Raw genomic sequence first — 15,011 nt, 5'->3', positions numbered from 1 at the left:
TTTTCACAATGTGTGGCTTAGCACAAACAGTGGAAATTGAGAAACAAATGAATGTCATGTTTAGCTGTGCTTATCTTGTTTGCAAAATGCTTAGCTGTGCACAAACCTGGACTAGTGGCCCATGCAGGAAGCAGACTGAATACCTGCAAACAAGGAGTAGACATTCTAAATGTCAAAAAGGATACATTTTTGCATTTTTGCTTTCATTCGCACAACAATGCTAAGCCATCGAACACCTGCAGACAGGAAGCAGACAGTGAGTAGTTTTGAAATGGATGCATTCTATTAATTCTGTTGTGTACAGCACAAACACAGTAAGTGGTGTTGTGCTAATGTTAACATTCAAAAGTTAAGAATGAACAGGGAATTATGCAACTGTTGTTTAACTATTCCTGTGGCAGCAGGTGTAAGTGTAGGGCTGTGATGCAGATGGCCTTGGGTTCTAATACAGGAAGTGCAACATATTTTTACTATTGTGACATTTCAATTTATAGTAATGAACAGAAAAATATCTGAGTGTTACTTCAATATTCCTGTGACAACAGGTGTAAGAGGAAAGCTGCCATCCACATGGTACTAGGTTACAATACAGGAAACACTCAACATTTTCACTGTTGTTCATTTCACATTATACTAAATATCACTTATATCACTTTATACATAATTATAAACAGTGGAGCTGGTATGAATTGTATGTATAAGGGGTAAGACACCCTTATGTTTTGAAGATTCAGCTGTATGATTGAGGGTATAGTGTCTACTATGTTTTTGTAAGTACAATTCTGCTATCTGCATTTGGATGGCATTCACACTTACGTAAGACACATAAACAAATTAATGTCTGTACCAGGACTTTGCAGATCACTCACATAGATGGTTAACACCTTAATCTATCATCTGTATTTATAAAAGATTCATGACTATGCTTCAGAAGCACATTTTCTGTGGCAAAAATGGAAAATCACTGATGTGAAAGAAAATATTTTGTCCTATGTCTTATGCATAACTTTGAATCTCACACTGTAAAAGTCAATTTTAGCAGCCTATAAACCCAAAGAAACATGTGTCAGGTCATGAAATTTATGCCCTCAGCGCATGTCTGCAAGTTAAATCACCTTACGGTTACAGCAGCAGACACCCACAAACTAATACCAAAACAAACGATCCGTTCACCACCACCAGCTTAAAAATAAAGAACTTTAATCAAAAAAAAAAAAAAGAAATACAAAAGATGAGGACTTTCAGACAAAAGTCCTTATTCAGATCCTAAAAGCACACATCAAAGCAACACTTAAAGCACTAAGGAAACCACAAGGCATAGAGAATAAACCAATGGATGCAAAGTATCAATTAAACAATCGCCTTGCTCTGAGTTCTGGCTTTAAAGAAACAGTGCATTTTAAACCAGACAAACTGTTTGCTCTCAGCTTAACAGTCCATTTCATCTTAGCAAGCTCAGCACTCTGCACAATGTCCCCACTTCTCTTATTTCTTGCAATCAGTTGTATTACCATAAACGTAAAAGTCTGTTCTGTAAAATCCTTTATGCGTCTTGCAAGCACATTGGTTCTATTCTGTAGTCTAATGTCGCTAAGGTGTTTCAAAATTTGATCCTTCAACAACATATTACTTTTGCCTACATAAAAACAAGAACATGCATCACATAAAGTAAGGTATAGCAAGTCCTTGCTCCTGCAATTTGCACTTAATCTAAAATCAAAAACTTGCCCAGAGCATGGATGGCAAAAAAAAAAAAAAAAACTTGCAGAAGAAATACAACCACAAACCTTGTATGCCCTGCAATAAATGGTACCGAACATATTGTTCACAGAGGCAGAGCTCACTCTAGTACACAAATCTCTATAACACAGCTGCCTTCTAAGACAAAGAGCATTCCTGAAGTTAAAGCAGGGAGAGTGACCAACAACCATAGATATGTACTCATCAAGCCTTAAAATGGACCAATTCTTCCGAATAGTGTCAGAGACAATCCTGGCATCACCTGAATACATTAGAGTAATATGGGTGGTATTTCCTGGGAGACACAGACACCTTGATGGTAAATTGGCGTTTCTCAAAAACATAGGGGACCCCACTACTGGAACGGCAGGTCAAGCTTTCATGCAAATGCTTCTCAACCTCTTGAATTTTGTAAATCCTATCCACAAAATCACTCACCAGTTTCTCAGTGCTGTTATAAACTTTACATCATTCGTGTGTAACCTAGAGATCCTTAAAAACTGACTCTTCATCACCAAACAATACATGTGTGCTGGCTGCATGCTGGAATGGTGCAACAAAGTGTTCTTCCAGCAATTTTTTTCTAAACAACTCTGTAGCAACACTGCCATCTTTATATATTGCAAGATGTACATCCAAAAAAATCTATATTCTCACTTAAAAGTGCACACTGGTAAACTTAAGAAACATCGTGCAGCTGTTCAAGAATTCATTGAAACTATTCAGTTCCAAAATGGTCCCCTTCCATAAAAGAAAAACATCATCCAAGAAATGTTTAAAGTACACTATATGCTGGATAAAATTTTTGTTAGAAAACACAAAGTCCTCCTGCCATGCAGCCATCACCAAGTTTGCATAATTGTACACCAAGGGGGTCACCCTGGCCACCCACACTCTGTGTAAAAAAATTATTACCAAAGAAAAAGTCATTATTCTTAAGAATAAGGTCAAAAAGACCAGCAAACCAACTCAGTCTGATGGATGGGCCAATCAGTTCTCTTAATAAGATATGTTCTAACCATCTAAATCCAAACATCATTAGGAATTGAGGTAAATAAAGTACAAACATCATATGTAACCATAATGCAGCCTCTGGCATCACCAACAGCCTCCAGCCATTGAGAAAAAGAGCATAAAAGTCATTTGTATCCTTAAGAACACCTGGTACAGCATCAACCACAGGTCTAATGATCTTTTCAACATAAATAGACAATGTCTGTGACCCAACTGTATACTGAAACAATAGAGCACATAGGTGGGTCACTCAAGCTCTTGTGGATCTTAGGTAAACCATAAATGGCAGGTATAATAGGCAAATCAACCAGGAAATACTCATATGTCACTCTATAATACCAGACAAATGGAGATTACACAAGGATGTATTGGCAGTTTTTTTAGTCTCTGCACATCAAATTATGTATTCATTTTGTAAGTAGATTTATCATCAAGCATCGATCTCATGGCACCAACATACGCAGAATTATCAAGGACCACAATAGCCCCAAGTTTATCAGCAGATCATAAATACAAGTCAGGATGAGACCTAAGTTCAGAAAGGGCAAGTCTCTCATCATGTATTATATTTATAAATGGATGTATATGTCCATTCTCAACGACCTCCCATAAATCATTCTCACAAACATTCAAGAATGTCTCAAGGTGTGGGTGCAAAGATGGAACAAAGGTGCTAGGTTTTTCTAAAAGCAATATTATTTTGAGTGCTGGTGCAGAAAACAGAGTCTTGAGCATGATGTTACGTACAAATAATCTCAAGTCAGTGTTAAAGTCACTAACATCACACATACTGGCAGGAATAAATGAAAGGCCTTTGTTCAAAACTGAGAGCTGAGACTCAGTCAATGTAACAAAATAGATTAAACACTAGAGACTTCTCACCTATTTATTCTTATTCTTCAAAAGTGAAGATGTCCTTCTGTATGGGGAAGCCTTGTGCTTCATCCGCCCTCTGCTCAAGGAATGGTCCCCTCTGTGCTTCCATTTCTCCCTGACTGGGAGAGGTAATTCTGGAAAAACCGAAGATGTAGATAAAACTTGAGTTGTAAGAGGTTCTTTCTGTCTGTCCCCAAGATCACAGTGTCCAACAGTTGTAACAACTTTTGAAATGGGCAGGGCCTTTGTAGTAACTACAGAATCTCTCAGCGTGTTCTCCGTAACAGCAGGAACAACATTCTTAACTGGTAGCAAAACAGTCATTAAGATTGGATGAGGAAATTGGAGATATTCTTCTGTTTTTCCGGAAATACCTTAACCAGTCAGGGAGAAATGGAAGCACAGAAGGGGGAATTCTTTAAGCAGGTGGTGGATGAAGAACAAGGCTTCCCCAGACAGAATGACATCTTCACTTTTAAAGAAAAAGAAGAAATAGGTGAGAAGTATTTAGTGTTTAGTCTCTCTTCTGTTACATTGACTGAGTCTCAACTCTCTGTTTTGAACAAAGGTCTTTCTTTTATTCCTACCAGTAAATGTGATGATAGTGACTTAATCATTGACTTGAGATTATTTGTACATAACATCATGCTCAAGACTCTGTTTTCAACACCGGCTTTTAGAAAACCTAGTGCCTGTTTTCCATCTTTGCATCCACACCATTAGACATTCTTGAATGTTTGTGAGAATGATTTATGGAAGGCCTTTGAGAATGGACATAGATGTCCCTTTATCAATATGACACATGATGGCAGACTTTCCCTTTCTGAACTTCGGTTGGGTCTATATTATGCCCTTGAAGAGGTGATCCATTGAATGCCACTTCATCAACCTTTAAAATGCGAACTCTCATAACAGTGAATGGCCACATTAGTGATTTCTTTCCCTGGGAAAGAAATCACTAGGCCATCCTTGTTAGTTTGCCATTTTCCCCACTGTAGTGCAATCTTGGAGTTGGTATATTTAGTTAGGGGGGTTTGGGGGTCACAGCTGTTTGCTGTTATGAGAGTTCACATTTTAAGGGTCGATAAAGAGGTGTTCGATAGAACGCCTCTTCAAGTATATAATATAGACCCCTTAGGTTTGATCCCGATTTGTATTTCTGACTTGCTGATAAAGTTGGGGCTATTGCAGTGCTTGATGAATCTGCATATGTTTGTGCCATGAGAGCGATGCTTAAGGATTACTCTACTTACAAATAGGTTACATAATTTGATGTGCAGGGAGTAATAAGGCTTGTCAATACATCTTTGTGTAATCTCCATTTCTCTAGTATTAAACCAAGTGACTTATATGAGTATTTCTTGGTTGATTCACCTGTTATAATAGGTTCATAGGTTCATAGATTAGTACTAAGCTAACCGCCCTTGCGAGCCATTTTAAGCCTAGCCAATTATCCCTTGTGAGACTCAAACCCTGTACCTTGTGTTTGTAAGGCAAACACCTAAACTATGAATGACAGAGGGTTGGGGAGGTGGCCTAATGGTTAAGGTGTTTGCCTTACAAACACAAGCTAACCGCCCTTGCGAGCCATTTTAAGCCTAGCCAATTATCCCTTGTGAGACTCAAACCCTGTACCTTGTGTTTGTAAGGCAAACACCTTAACCATTAGGCCACCTCCCCAACCCTCTGTCATTCATAGTTTACCTAAGATGCACAGGAGTTTGATTGACCCACCTATGTGCCCTATTGTTTCAAGACACTGCTGTTTCACAGAGACATTGTCTATTTATTTTGAAAATATCATTAGACCGGTGGTTAATACCACACCAGGTGTCCTTAAGGATTCAGAGGATTTTTTATGCTGTTTTTCTCAATGGCTGGTGGCTGTTGGTGATGCCAGGGGCTGCCTTATGGCTATGCTTGATGTTTGTTCTTTATTTACCTTGATTCCTAATTATTTTGGGATTGAGATGGTTAGAACATATCTTGTTAAGAGAACTGGTTGGCCCATCCATCCTCTCTTCTTCATATTATTCTTAAGAATAATGTCTTTCCCTTTGGTAAATGTTTCTTTTTACAGAGAGTTGGGGTGGCATGGGAACCCCCTGTGTGAAACGTTATGCAAACTTGATGATGGCTGGATGAGAGGAGTAGTTTGTGTTTTCTGACAATAATTTTATGCAGCATATACTATTGTTTTATTGTTTCATGGATGATGTTTTTCTATTATGGAAGGGTACCATTTTGGAACTGAGTAGTTTCATTGAGTTCTTGAACAGCTCCAGTATGTTCCTTAAGTTTACCAGCGTGCACTCAAGTGACAGTATAGATTTGTTGGATAAAAGTCTTGTGATACATGAAGATGGTAGTGCTAGTACCGTGTTGTTTAGGAAAAGATTGTTAGAAGAGCACTTTGTTACACTGTTCTAGTCTGCATCCAGCATGCATTTATCGGTCAGTGATGAAGAGTTAGTTTTTAAAGACCTCTAGGTTGCACATGAATTATGTAAAGTTTAGAACAGCCACTGGGTATCTGGTAAGTGATTTCATGGATAGGGGTTACAAAATTCAAGAGGTTGAGAAACATTTGTATGAAATCTTGACCAACTGTACCACTAGTTGGGTCTGCTATTTTTTGAGAACGGCCAGTTTACCATTGAGGTGTCTGCTTCACCCAGTAAATACCACCCATATGATGTTGATGTATTCAGGTTATGCCAGGATTGTCTGTGATATTATTCGGAATAATTAGTCCATTTTAAGGCATTATGAGAACATATCCAGGTTGTTGGTCTCTCCCCCTGTTTTAGCTTCAGGAATGCTCTTTGCCTAAGGAGGCAGTTGTTTTATAGAGCTTTGTGTACTAGAGTGAGCTCTGCCTCTGTGACCAATAAGTTTGGTACTTTACTTTGCAGGTCATGCAAGGTTTGTGGTTGTATTTCTTCTGCAAGTCTTTTTTTCTCCATCCATGGTCTGGACACATTTTTGATTTTAGGTTACATGTAGATTGCAGGAGCAAGGACTTGGTATACCTTGCTTTATATAATGGCTGTTCTTGTTTCTATGTAGGCAAAACCAATATGTTGTTGAAGGATCAAGTTTTTAAACATATTAGTGACATTAGACTACAGAATACAACCAATGCACTTGCAAGACATATAAAGGATTTTCCAAGACATAGTTTTAAGTTTATGGTAATATAACTGATTGCAAGAAATAAGAGAGGTGGGGACATTATACAGAGCACTGAGTTTACTGAGATGAAATGCATTGTTAAGCTCAGAGCTAACAGTTTGCCTGGTTTAAATGGCACTGTTTCTTTAAAGCCAGCACTCAGAGCAAGGAGATTGTTTAATTGATAATTTGTGTCCACTGGTTGATTCTCTATGCCTTGTGGTTTCCTTAGTGCTTTAAGTGTTGGTTTGTTTTTAAGTTCTGAAAAAAGGCTTTTGCCTGAAAGTGCTCACCTTTTGTATTTCTTTTGTTTTTGATTAAAGTTCTTTATTTTTTAGCTGGATGTGGTGACCAAATCATGTGTTTTGGTTTTGTTTTACTTTTTTATACATTACCGGTCTTTAGCTGCTGTTCGTGTGATTTTCTCCTGACATGGTATTTGTTCACCCCCAAACTACAGTCAAGTGTCAGATTAAACCTCCAATTTTAAAAATTGCTTTCCTCTTTGGCACTATTGCTTTGCACTTAACATCGCACACACATGATTGGCATCATTACTCACGTTTGCTCACTACCAGTAAATGTGATACTATAAATTGGTGGGAAATCATTATTTGCTATTTAACTGCTTTGGGATTGGATATGTCTGGTGTTAGAGGGGAAGGTTCCTAATTTAGGGCACAGAGGTGGGATGTTCAGTAGTCCAGAATATTTATTTGACTCCTGTTAAAGTGCCACAGTCAAAGGCTTACTATTCTGGCTCCCAGTAAAAGTCTAAAGCTTGGAGTAGTCTGGCCAAGGCTGTATCCAGTGCAACTGGCATCCCACACACTGGAGAACAGTGTAGGCACTACTTCAATTACCTGAAAAGGTGCAAGATAGATGCACTCATCCTGTAGTTTTGAATTAGCAAAATCCCACAGTTGTGCAAGTATGCTATTAAAGAAAGTTTATAATACATAAAAAGCCAAATATAGGCAAGACTGATATGCATAATGCTCTTCTGTTCTTTCTTTTAACAGCTAATTCTGAAATAGTGGGAAATAGGCAAGCCCATGGTGATCATCTAGGAGACTGGGGAAGCAAGTGGTACATATGCAGCACAAGATAAGTATTATTGTGGCTTTACAAGTTAAAGAAAAATGCTTTTCTTTTCTAGCAAAGTAAGCATGCATATCCTAACTGTAAAATAGGTATGCATACATCAGTTCGTAGCACAAACCAACTTTAGGAGTCCCGTGTACAACTGTAGTCAGAGATTGTGGGTTCAAACACCATGAGTAACAACTATACAGTACTTCAATTCTTTAATAATATTATATAAATTAAACTCTACACAAGTGGCATAAATGCCCTGCTGTTAACTGTAATCTGTATAATTGGACCAAACATGTGTGCAATATCTGCAGATTGCAAGGATTATTTGGAGCAATCTGTAATTATAGTTTGTAGTTGTTAGGAAGTATACTTAAATGTAAAACTTCAGATAAAATAGTTGTTTTATTGTGATAATGCATTGTATCTCACATATGATGGTACAAATTGTATCTCTTTTTTTTCTCTCACCCCAGCCCTTATCTCTTTTATTTTCTATTATGTGTCATCAACATGTCTCCATGCCATCCATCTGTAATACATCACTAAATGTTTTGCAACAGAGTGAGGTAGTCCAACCCCAGTGGTTCAGCCTGTCCCCACTCCACTGGCTCCTGCACTAGCAGCCAGCACATCTAGGACCCAACCTGGCAGTGCTGCCTCTGCTGCCGTTGCACTACCCGTGCCCTCAGGTAAAACTATTCTGGCAGTTGGTGCTGTGTTACCCTTTGGGAGTTCTGGCAGAGGTGTGGATTTCATCACCCACCAAGAGATGCCAGGGTTGGTGCATAAGGTCATGCATAGTACCATTGTGTACACCTGCACCAGATGGAGTAGCTGCTCTTCCTCATGATATGTAGGAGGAGAAGATGTCAAGCACTCCAACAGCAAGTGGAGTAAGGGGACAGTGGTGACAGTACTGCAGGCAGGGACTAAATTCTCACTATCCCCATGTTTGATGGGCATGGGGACCACAATCATGGTATCCAACATCCTTTTGTTTCCCTTATTTTTCCTGTGTCCTATCCCATTTGTCCTGTTTGTTTGCATTTGATTCCTCAACTCCCCAACTTACCTAACCCAAAAATACCAACATCCCTTACTCAACATTCCTCTCTTACTGAAATAAAAAAAGAAAGAAAGAAAGAAAAAACAGGCACCTGTCTCACAAAAAGTATATCATCCCATACATAGCTCTCAATTTTGCACATTTGTCTTCTTGACACATTTGATTTGGTCCAATTATCGATACAGCATGACTACATTGTTGTCACCCCTTTTTGTGGTGGTGACAGTCCAAATTCAGCTATTATTCTGTACATATTTTCATTTGACACTGTTGATGATATGGATAGTTATGGTTTTTCTACCTCCTTCCTGCACATTCCTATATCACTTTCTTTTGGTCTTCCCGATGCTTGTCCCCCATTTCACCCGTTTCCTATCTACCCTATTTTAACACCTATAATCTGTTCAAAAATAGAATCCCACACAACACACATAAGCAACAACAAAAAAAAATAATGGAGCCCTTCGTTTTTTGGCCTTTGTGTTTGCTTAGAGTTTTGCATTGCACACTAGTGATGAGTGATGGTGAACAGCTCTTCAGTAGTGCAGTTACTTCCATACAATGCTGCTTAAACACAGTGCACTACATCAACACACAGTAACATACAGTGAATGTGGTGCAACGTATAATTTCATTGCATTATCACTACTTAGGTAAAAGTATTATATACACCTGGATTCAAACCCTATATCATCTGGGCTCAAAAATAAATGTCTCAATACATTTACAACTATTGCCACAGAGTCTACTAAGCAGCAGATGTGTTTCATATTTTCAGTACTGTGAACTCTTAGAATTTTAGCAATTATGCTCGCATGCGCATACTGCTTAGTTATGCACAAACAGGGAAAGTGGTAGAAATGTGTATCTGACATGCACAAGCACTTTACCAACCATTGTGCAATCCTCCTGTTCAGTGGTGTGCTATGAAAGTGGACAATAGCGTGTATTACTTCTGTTTACTGTCCATTTAGTGTTCATGCCATGAAACTACATATGGAAACACAAACAAAATGAAGGTACTATCCAAGAAAAAGGCTCATATTTACACAACAGCCATTTGTTACCTCCCCCCATGCACTGCAGCCCTGGTCTCTCAGTACATGTTCACAAATACATCAACTGATGATGTGTCTTTTGCCTTTTCCCAGTTAGGGGTCGCCACAGTGGAACTCCTAGTCCGCTAATGATTGATAGTTGATTTTTACATGTCGAGTTACCAGCCCTGACGCACAACCTTCAACGAAAGTACGCCCATTCACGCATGTCTCCACGCAGAAGACGCTCTAGCTGAGAATCGAACCAGACAGTGTCTTACTGTGAGGTGACAACACTACTGCAGCACCACCACCACGGGTAATACATCAACTACATTACATAAATAAATAACAAATGTTGTTTATATGCAATACACTTCATTAGAATGAAAATACACATTCAGATTTTCCAATACTTGTAGTAATATGGACACCTGTTTGCATATAGTTTGCCTTTAAAGTATACCTGCACATTGGAAACACAACCAGCAAATACTACATATTGCACACTCATCAATCTGGTAACATGCAGAAATTTAATATCTTGACAGTTGGACATGGCTAGCTATCCATTTCACAGCATTTCTCTTCAACATCCACTGCTGACATCACCTGCTATAAGTTGTCTTGCAGCCTTGTAAAAGTCTGATGTGTACCATGACACTTGTGTAAAATATAGAGTTCTTTAGTCTGTGTACTTATACAGGTAGGGGTTCTAATCTCACTGCAGTCACCTGGTGTGTGTGTTTTTGTGTGTGTGTGTGTGTGTGTGTGTGTGTGTGTGTGTGTGTGTGTGTGTGTGTGTGTGTGTGTGTGTGTCTGTGTGTGCATGTGTGTGCGGGCCTGTATTTGTGCACTTGATCGGCATTAGAAAGAGAATGAATTTTATGCCAGCATGTGTCACACTGCTATTACCATCTTGTCCTCACCAGACACTGCTGGTGTCATCACCTATAAACTGTTGTCTGACACTCTCCAAGTCAGACTTGAGCTGTAGCACTTGCCTTAAATACAGAGTTCTCTGGTCATTGAACTTAGGGAGGGCTTCTGTTCTCAGTGCAGTCATCTGGGGTGTTTGTGTTTGTGCACCTGCTTAACATTAGAGACAGCATTTTACTCCAGCATATAGGGCAATGCTATTACCATCTTCCTCTCACCCGACTCTGCTAATTTGATCAGCTATAACTGAATTGCAGATGTGAAATACTCCCATCAGAGCAGGGTCAGAGTACAGTGACAGGGTTTATCAACATACATCATGGTATGGTTTGCAGGCCCTGTATTTTCTTGGTGAGAAACCTCTGTGGTTTCTCTAGCTGCTGCTGGTGTCTGGTGAGGTACATGCAAAAGGGAATATTATACTCTATTAGTATTCTGATGAGGTTCATGTATAGTGCTGTTATATCATTCTTAGATCTGGATACAATGGCATGATTTATTAGTTGCATGACATAGCCTTTCCATACCACTGTGGACACTTGGTGGTCAAACTTCAGATTGCAATCTACCTGTGTTCCCAGGTCATGCACCACTGGGTTTCAGCATAGGGAGAGTGTTGTCAATGCTGTAATTATTGTGAAATTCCACTTTGCAGAAGGCCAAAATAATGACAGTGTGGCTTTGGCAACAATCATTTGTCTGTGTTAGCCTCTCCTGAAGTATGTTAACATCATAGGTGAACTCAGTGATTGCAACCAATATGCAATAACCAGCAAATTTGGTAAGCCAAATATTTTAGCCTGGACTGTTGAGAAATAGATTCCAAACAGTAAAGGGCCACACAAAGATCCTTGGAGTATGCCAATGATGGCATCTCTACTGGTAGAGGTTGATTCACCAACTTTCACAGTATGCATTCTGTCGGTGAGCTAATTGGTTAATCATCTAGTGATGTAAGGGTTAATCCCCAGCTGGGAGAGTTTCTCAATGATATCTGAGTGGGGGATTATGTCCAAACCCTAGGCCAGATAAAGATAGGCAATATGGATTGTCTTACCTTAATCCAGTGCTATCACACAGAATCAATGGGCTGTGACATCACAGATCACCTATAGCTTGACTCAGAACATACACCTACCTAACATGGTTGGATACATACCTCAACGCACACTGAAAATGGAATATATTCCCATAGAATAGTATACATCAACATGCACCTGATGAACACATGTATAGACACATCCTGACTCTCCTCATCTGTGAGGTAGACCAACATGTAATTATGGACCTTTTCTAAATGGACACTTGTAATATAATGGGCATGTTCAACAATCATGTTAGTGGGTCTACTTCAAAACATTGAAAGGCCACAATATCAAAGACCAAATCCTTGAAATGAAAGCATACCCTCAATAATCTCTTTGAGGACATCTAACACATGTAACACACATGGATGTAGCATTAACAACTCACACAGGTCTACTTGAAAACATTGAAAGCCCACAATATCGAAGACCAAATTGTCAAGTTTAAAGTATTGAAACCTAACTTCAGCAAAAGACCGAATCATCAAATCTATTCCAAGAGTAAGTAACCACTCATAGCACAATTAAAGAGGACAAAACTGTACCATCCCCAACGCACCCAGGTGGGGATCTACATCTCCCATACCCCCCTAACTAAATATGCCAACTCCAAGATCACATTACAGTTGGGAAAAGGGCAAAGTTCACCTTGTTGGCCAACATGTTACTTATCATGAGACTGGATTTGACGATCCGGTCTTTCTCTGAAGTGAGGATTCAATACTTTGAACTTGACAATTTGGTCTTCAATATTGTGGGGTTTCGATGTTTTTAAGTAGACCTGTGTGAGTTGTTAATGATATATCCATGTGTGTTATTGTGTTAGATGTCCTCAAAGAGGTCATTGAGGGCATGCATGATGAAAACATTATCACCTAATCACCTGTGGAACTTGACCAGGCCAAGGCATTTGACACAAATCCACAAGGGTACATGGACTGTGATTTAAAATAAACAGGGGAAGTGTGTGTATTGAGCAAAGACACACATATGAATTGTAGGAATAAACACAGGAAAAAGGGGACAGGTGAAACATGATAATGTACAGCAGATGAAGGGATGCCAATGAAGACAGTTGTACCAATAACCCTAACTACATATTGACATGATACAGTATGGACAACACAGAGAATGTATATTATGTCATTGTCACACAAAGTGACATGACAATGGAAAAGATTTGTTTGTGATATAAGCATTCTGACATGAATAATGGAGAGGACATATATCAGGGATGATGTATACAATAGGGGTTAAGTGCATATTGTGAAGCTGTGCATAATGAGTTGTCTGATTATGACTGTAAGGTCAGCAGAGGTCTCAACCAAGTGGGACACATAGTTACAGGCTCATGGGCAACAGGAAACAGATGCGCAATCATGGGCAATATCAGAATAATATCACCAGTAATCCCATGTCTCTGACATAAAATGTGTGATTGTGAGTGACCATAGATGGTTTTGCATGAACACACTTGTACAACTATTATGAGCTGTCAGCATTCTATGAGTGAAATCAATCAATCACACCATCCTGACACTGTAACATCTGCTGGAAGTGTTAGGAGGAACATTGCAATACCTGTATGCGAGACTATGATCAATCTAGGCTAGCTGACAGGCATAGTATGTATATAGATATATATATATATATATATATATATATATATATATATATATATATATATATATATATATATATATATATATATGGCACAATCCACACTGTCACAAATGTAACCCATGCCATCAAACTCCGGTTCGATCCTCGGCTGGGGTGCCTTCTGTGCAGAGTCTGCATGTCCTCCCTGTGGAGGACCGCCAGGTGCTCCGGTTTCCTCCCACATCCCAAAGACATGCTGCAGGTGGATTGGACACTAAATTGGCCCTAGGTGTGAGTGTGTGCGTGTGTGTGCCTTCTGTGGAAGGTTGGGCACTGGGCTGGCAACTCGACACATTAAAACTCCACTGCCAATCATGAGCAGACAGGTGATCTGCTGTGGTGACCCCTAACTGGGAAAAGCCGAAAGACGAAGAAGAAGAAGAAGAAGCCATCAATGTTGTCAATCAGCTATGCATATGCTGTGTACATCACCGGAACAGGTATCAAACATGCATCTACTATAACACCTTGATGAATGTTCTGCACCACGAGACAGCAATGTTTATGCAACAAAAAGAATACTTAGGTATGGCCAATAAGATGTGTGGAAGCTTATTGTGGCAAAGGTGGTACACTTGAGTTATGCCTCCCTGGAAGATATGTAGGGAGGAATATGAAAAAGGGTGCATTGTTCTCAGTTATTTGTGTGATGGAGGCTGTGAACTATGGAAGTATAATGGCTTTTGATGAGGATATCCTGCACATACTCAGGAGTTGTGTTACATACAAGGGAGTAGTTACCACTGTGAGCACATGCTGGTGGGCATTCTGCATATCATCTACCTCAGTACACAGTTCACTTACCACTTGGTCTGCTCATAGGGATGTGCTGCCTAAATTATCATTAGGTTATGCATTTACTTTTACAATGTAACAAATTCCCCAATGATTTTGTTTAATCTCATATGTTTTCATGGCTGTGGCAGCAATCTTTTGTGTGTGTTGATATTGTCTGTATTATACTAATATCACAGTTGGAGTCAATGATTGCCCACAATCTGTAGCCCTCCAGAGAGCTGCTTGGACACAGGATGTGTATGTCATTCTTGATGTCTGTCACTTAAATAATGGACAGGAAAGAACCTAGTAGACAGTCTTGATGTATGAACCTGATCACTGGACTCAGGATATAGGACACGTCACACATTTCACCATATTTAGATGCAATGTATGTGATCCATTGGTCTCTCCACTTGGTGATATAAGTGTTTATGCCCACATCTGACAGTGCTGAATGAATACCTTAGTGTGGATTTGCATCAAATCCATTGGCCTAGTCAAATTCCATAGGATGATCATGTTCATAGGTTCATAGGTTGG

At 39.3% G+C, this 15,011-nt stretch overlaps 1 pseudogene; it reads right to left on the bottom strand.

The window, feature by feature from the left end:
• Positions 1-1,346: 1,346 nt before the first annotated feature.
• LOC122794830 overlaps positions 1,347-15,011 on the bottom strand; it is a 75,098-nt pseudogene continuing 61,433 nt past the window's right edge.

This window comes from Protopterus annectens, chromosome 2.part1, assembly GCF_019279795.1.
Source record: "Protopterus annectens isolate FY-2018-M chromosome 2.part1, PAN1.0, whole genome shotgun sequence".
Classification (NCBI taxonomy): Eukaryota; Metazoa; Chordata; order Ceratodontiformes; family Protopteridae; genus Protopterus; species Protopterus annectens.
Note: the sequence above shows the minus strand (reverse complement) of the source record. Positions and strands in the feature narration are given on the sequence as shown.